The sequence below is a fragment of the Camellia sinensis genome, chromosome 2, assembly GCF_055761805.1.
Source record: "Camellia sinensis isolate YWXY chromosome 2, ASM5576180v1, whole genome shotgun sequence".
NCBI classification, from domain to species: Eukaryota; Viridiplantae; Streptophyta; class Magnoliopsida; order Ericales; family Theaceae; genus Camellia; species Camellia sinensis.
Window position 1 is genome coordinate 59380883 of NC_138962.1, and position 6000 is coordinate 59386882.

The window sequence follows — 6000 nt, forward strand, 5'->3', positions numbered from 1 at the left end:
AGTAATCTAGGCTAATAAACCGTAATAAGAACTCACAATGTTTTCAAAAATTGATATCATGGTTAGTAGAGGCCGGTCTATGACCGGGCGAGCGGGGGTGCTCACGAAGTGACCTTCCCCAATCGTACCCAAGTTCCCGAGCCGAGGCAACTTTGGTGATGACGGACACGTGGCCTTTTGGCACCGAGTCAGGGTTTCCTAAATTTCCCAAAATAAAATATTTAGGTGGCGACTCTGTATCTGGCAAAGCAGTCCATGTTTGGTACTTCTTTCAAAAAAATCAGTTTTCCTAAAACGATTTGCCAGATTTGGACTCTTTGGTTCAGATTTAGAACCGTGACAACGAAAGTCGAGTCCGAGCTGTAGCGAGGTCCCCCCGCGGGCTTGTTACACTGCCCTGATCTATCTAAACTACCGGTATGTCTATCTCTAGAGTAAAAGTAGATATCTCAACCCAACTGCACACAGGTGAGATGGATTATGACTTCTGATCCGAAGACTGTCGAACTGATGATTTGTGTTTGACTGGCCTTTTTACCCTGCCTCTAGCGAAGGAACACTGATTCGCCCTTGAACTGAATCTCTAACCTGACGAAGTCTATTGACATGAGTCCAATGAACCTAGGGGATATCGAAGCCTTCTGAAGCTATGGTTCCAAGACTACCTTACAAAAGAGAAAACAGACAACACCTCAGCCTGATTTCACCAAAACCAAAATGAGCAAAGCTGAATGACTGTGCCCCCCCTATAGAATTCTGCCACAAGTTCTTCCTGTAAACTGATACCCTCAGGTAAAACAGATTCCCAAATATTGGTGCCCTCAGGCCTAATATCCAGACTTGCAAACTGATACATGCATTCCCTATAGAGACACACTCTAAAAGCACATAGCAAGCAAGTAAGAGCCAAAACACCCCTATGTTGGGGTAAGGTTTCCCTGTCCTAGTTTCGTCAAGAACTAGGGTTTCACTACGCGCACAGCGGTTTCAAACAACCTAAAATCGGGTAAGCAACCTATCCTAGCTTTGGAATAGTCACTATGGATTCCGAATATGCACTAGGTCGAATGGTCAAAAGGGTGCCCCAGTAAAAACTGGGGTTTGTGTTCCCATCGTGGCAGAGCCCGTAACCGGTCAGCCTTATGGCACACTTTTCAAAGTGAGCCTCCGACAAACTGTTCAGGAATAACAGATGGCAAACACGGTGTCCTAGGTGCACCAATGCACATGCAATGCAAAGAAACACATGAGTGTAGTCAAAACAAGATATCATGAGATCGAGTCAAGTTCTCTAAATCCCCAGTGGAGTCGCCAGAAACTGTAGACGTCCCCGAACGCCCCGGGAGGGAAATCCTGTTCTGTTCATTTGGGCTCAGTACAGTTCAGGACTCAAATGTCACAGTCATGTATCTAATCTCGCAGAGTGCAATGCAAGACCGATGAATCATCAAAGAGTCCAAATCCGGCAAATCATTTTTGAAAACAGATTTTTGAAAGAAGTGCCAAACATGGACTGCTTTGCCAGATACAGAGTCGCCACCTAAATATTTTATTTTGGGAGAATTTAGGAAACCCTGACTCGTTTGCCTAAGGCCATGTGTCCGTCATCACTAAAGTTTCCTCGGCTCGGGAACTTGGGTACGATTGGGGAAGGTCAGCTATGAGCACCCCCGCTCGCCCGATCAAAGATTGGCCTCTACTAAACATGATATCTTGTTTTGAAAACATATGCATTCTTATTCCAGTTAATTAGCTAGAATTTACTATGTGATGTGCACAACACACAAGTATAGACTAGATCGCCTAATTTGGAACAAAGCATTGCATATCCGTTTGCTTGGAAAATAGTTTGAGGTTCGCTACTCGCAAGTAGGCTAAATCACGGATTTCGATGAATTATTCCAATTCAAGCAATCCAACCTTCACCCACAGGCAACCAGGCAGTTATATCACATAAGCACATAGCCTCATGGTAAGTATGCTACCATGGCAATCACTCACACACATGCAAGGATGCTAAAGCATAAACGCTTACCAAGTACTCCGAGCCAAAACAGAAACTAGTTAGTAATCATATGCATGATCCTAGTTCATGTTAAGATGGCTAATGCAACATATGCAAGATGCAACTAAGCTAGGCTCGGCTATTCTAAGATGGCATGTGATGATGCTACAGCTAACACGTATTCAACTTGGAATTGAAATATGATGTAGTTAGTATGATGCGCCGAGCCCGGTGCATTCAAGACAAATGAATGGATGCAAACATGCGAGCATAAGTATGCTAATTGAAACATGCCATAATCTAACCATTGTAAGCTAGTAAATAAAAGGGAGAAAGACGTGGGGTTTGAAGACATGCACACATGCACACACACTTATTACCCAATTGCCCTCGCTCGGAGGGTCCGAATAATAATACAAACCGAATAAATAATTAACTACCCTAGCTAATTAAATATTACAAAACCCTTAACTAATTAACAAACTAATTAAGATACTAAAGCAGTAAAACAGCCTCGGCAAGAGGGATGAATGCATGCTTGGATTGGCTTCGCTCGGAAACCCAATGCTATGCCACTGTTGCCTCTGTTTACACTGTTATGCGTCTCTGAGACTTGCACAAATCCCAAGGTTGCTTCTAAACCACCCCTTGATCAGAATGGGATGCCACCGGCCAAGATAAAAAGCCACCGACCATGGAAACATGATCATCGACCAAAAGTGGAGCCATCGGCTGGATTTTGGTAGCCGGCCGGCACTAAAGATGGCCGACCGGCCATCTGTTCCTGCAGGACCCTGTTTGACAGCAGTAGAGGACAGACAGAGCATGGCAATGCATTTTCAAAGCAAATGTTTACACAACCACCCTCCCCATCGTGTTATGGACTCAAGGGAGTGTGGCCCTCGGTCCTCATGCCACCAATCACGTATTTCAATTCATGATGGCCCGAGAAGCCAAAGTGTGCAATTTCAATGTCAAATGAAATGCACACAAAACAAACAAGACGCCTCCAGCCTCTATCATGGTTTGATCAAGACGCAAGAGATGCATGATATGCTATGCAACCTAGGCATGCGAGCTAAGTATGCAACATGAACATGTGGACAAACATGCAAACATGCAAGCATGTGACAATATTCAAACAATGAGCATGTAAGACATGATGCAACCAAAGCATGCAAACATGAAGCAATGTAACAACATTTTAGCAACATGCAAAAGATGGACTTAAACTAACATGGACAAGCCTCAGCCATGTCTAAATCAGTGGCCATATGAGATGAGAACAAGGCCCAAGATTCATGCAAACATGCACAATGCAAGGATTCCAAGCCTAAGGCACAAAATGCAACTTTCCAAGAGCAATGCAAGGATGAAACATGGCATACAATGGCATACATTCCAGCTCTGAAATGGCATACTAAATGATTCCAAAATGACTCCGAAGCATGCAAACACTCATGCTATGCATGCTAGAAGGCTCAAACACCAAAGACCAGTGAAGTGCATTATACTATATTCATGCAAAGCTATGTTCAAATGATGAAACCAACCCCAAATAGACCTTATGCAGCCCAAAAACAGTGGAAAAATGATATGAGATGGTGGCTCGAAATGCATTTAAATGAAGCTCATGCAAAGGCTCATAAATGGGGCATACAAGTACAACTCTCAAACACATTTAAAGCATGGAAAATAGGGGAGTATGGCACAAGTATATGTTCTGAAATATCATACACGATGATACTAAAACATGCAAATACCTCGATATAAGCATGCAATAGGCTTCAAAACTCAAAGCTAAGCATGGCTATTACACTACAAGCACGCATGGAAAGCACCAATCGATCAAGAGGCCTAAAAATAGAGCTAAGGTAGCCCAAAATATGAACAAAACATGTTTGGAGTATGGCCCAAACATGCTAGAATGGAGGGCCAAAAGAACATGCAACATAGGCTAGTAAGCATGGATTACACGACACGTATATGAAGCATTCAAGGGGCCACTAAACCAGCCAAAAACAGATTCATGGCATGCCAAAATATGACCAAATACCCACTAAAATGTGTCCAATACATGCTAGAATGAGGTGCTCCTTTGGAAGGCCATGCAAGGGGTTGTTCTACACATGCAAGAAGGACATCTAACATCGAAAAACCAACTCTAGAAAGGGGTTATGCAGGCCCTAAAACTCACTGAAAAAGGCCTAAAACATGCTCAAGAAGTGTGCAAAATATAGGCCCCCTTTGGAAGGCCAAATATGCTAGTAAACAAGACAACAAAGGAGAGGATCACCCCTCTTCTTCTTAGGACCTCAAAACACCATCCCTACCACTAAAATCCCTCTGGATTTTAGTGGTGAGAGGGCCAATACAAGGTGGTCCCGAAGCTCACAAAAAAAGGCACAAAAATAAGGCCAAACAAGGCCTAAGACGGGGTAAACAACCCCAAACACAAAAGTGATCTCAAACAAACTGCAAAATCATGTAAAAATAAAACTTTTATCAGTTATAAGTTAACCTCAAAATAGCATGCAAGATAGACTAAAAGTCTATGCAAAAATGGGGAATAAAGAGGGTGTTTCTCACCCTTGATGCACAGCTGCGAAACCAGCAGGTTCTTGGACCAAAAACCAGTCCCTTAGCCTCTAAAAATGGCCTCTAAGATGCTTAGGTTGATGATGGAGGTGTTAGGCTAAGAGTTGGTGTGCAAAGGGGCCAAGAACCAAACAATTTGGAGCTCAAAATAGAGAGATATAGAGAGATGTATATTGTTTGCCTTACCAAAATTTTTTGAACCCTTGCAATGGAAGAGGAGCTCTTCTTTTATAGAGGAACAAAGGTCCAAGCTTCTTGGAGAAGCTTGGAGCAAAAGGGCCAAGCTTCTCTTAGAAGCTTGTAGCAAAAGGGCCAAGCTTCTTGAGGAAGCTAGAGCAAAGGGGTCAAGCTTCCTCAAGAAGCTAAGCAAAGGGTTCAAGCTTCTCTAAGAAGCCAAAACAAAAGGGTCAAGCTTCTTGGAGAAGCTAGAGCAAACGGGTCAATGCTTCTTGGAGAAACTAAAAAGGTTCAAGTTTCTTGGAGAAGCTAAAACAAAGGTTCAAAAGGTTCAAGCTTCCTCAAGAAGCTAAAACCAAGGGTTCAAAAGGTTCAAACTTTCTCAAGAAGCTAAAACAAGGGTTCAAGAGGTTCGAACTTCCTCAAGAAAAGGTCTCGGCCAGAAAAAGTGGCCGATTGATCAAAACATTGCCGACCGGCCAAAAACATTGCCGACCGGCCAGCACCTTTGGCCGGTAGCAAGAAAACAGGGCCGGTGGCCTCAAGCCATGGCCGGTGAGGTGTGGGGATGGCCAACAAGCCATTCCCTGCCCTCAGAGGCAAAAACCCAAGTGCTTGGTCCACAACCAAGCACAAAACAGATAAGTTAAGAGATCTTGAGGCAAGGCATGTAGCCGAGACCCCCGAGAACTCAAAACAAACACGAGCATGGATGATCATCGAATGTTCAAACGATGACGTCCAAGTCTTGAGGACGGTCAAAAATGGGGTGTCTACACTGCCCAACACATCCTAAAACTCAAATGCAAAGAATAAAAGGACGGAAATACAACATATACAACAACAGACATCCACGAAACCGAGTCCGGAATACAATAACCAATGGAGGAAAAACCGGGATCACTATAGTCGTGATGCATAAGCAATCACTTTCCTATGCTGCATGAGCACACATCCTAAACCCTGTCATGAAGCATCACTATAAATCACAAAACCAACACCATCTATAGGTAAGGCAAGGATTGGAGCTGATGTCAACCTCCGTTTAAATTCTTGGAAGCTACGCTCACAATCATCATTTCACTCAAACTTTACCCCTTTCCTGGTGAGATTGGTAAGTGGCAAAGCAATACAGGAGAATCCTTCCACAAACCGTTTGTAATATCCAACAAGCCCTAGAAAGGTACGTACCTCTGTCACAGAAGTAGGTTGTGGCCAAT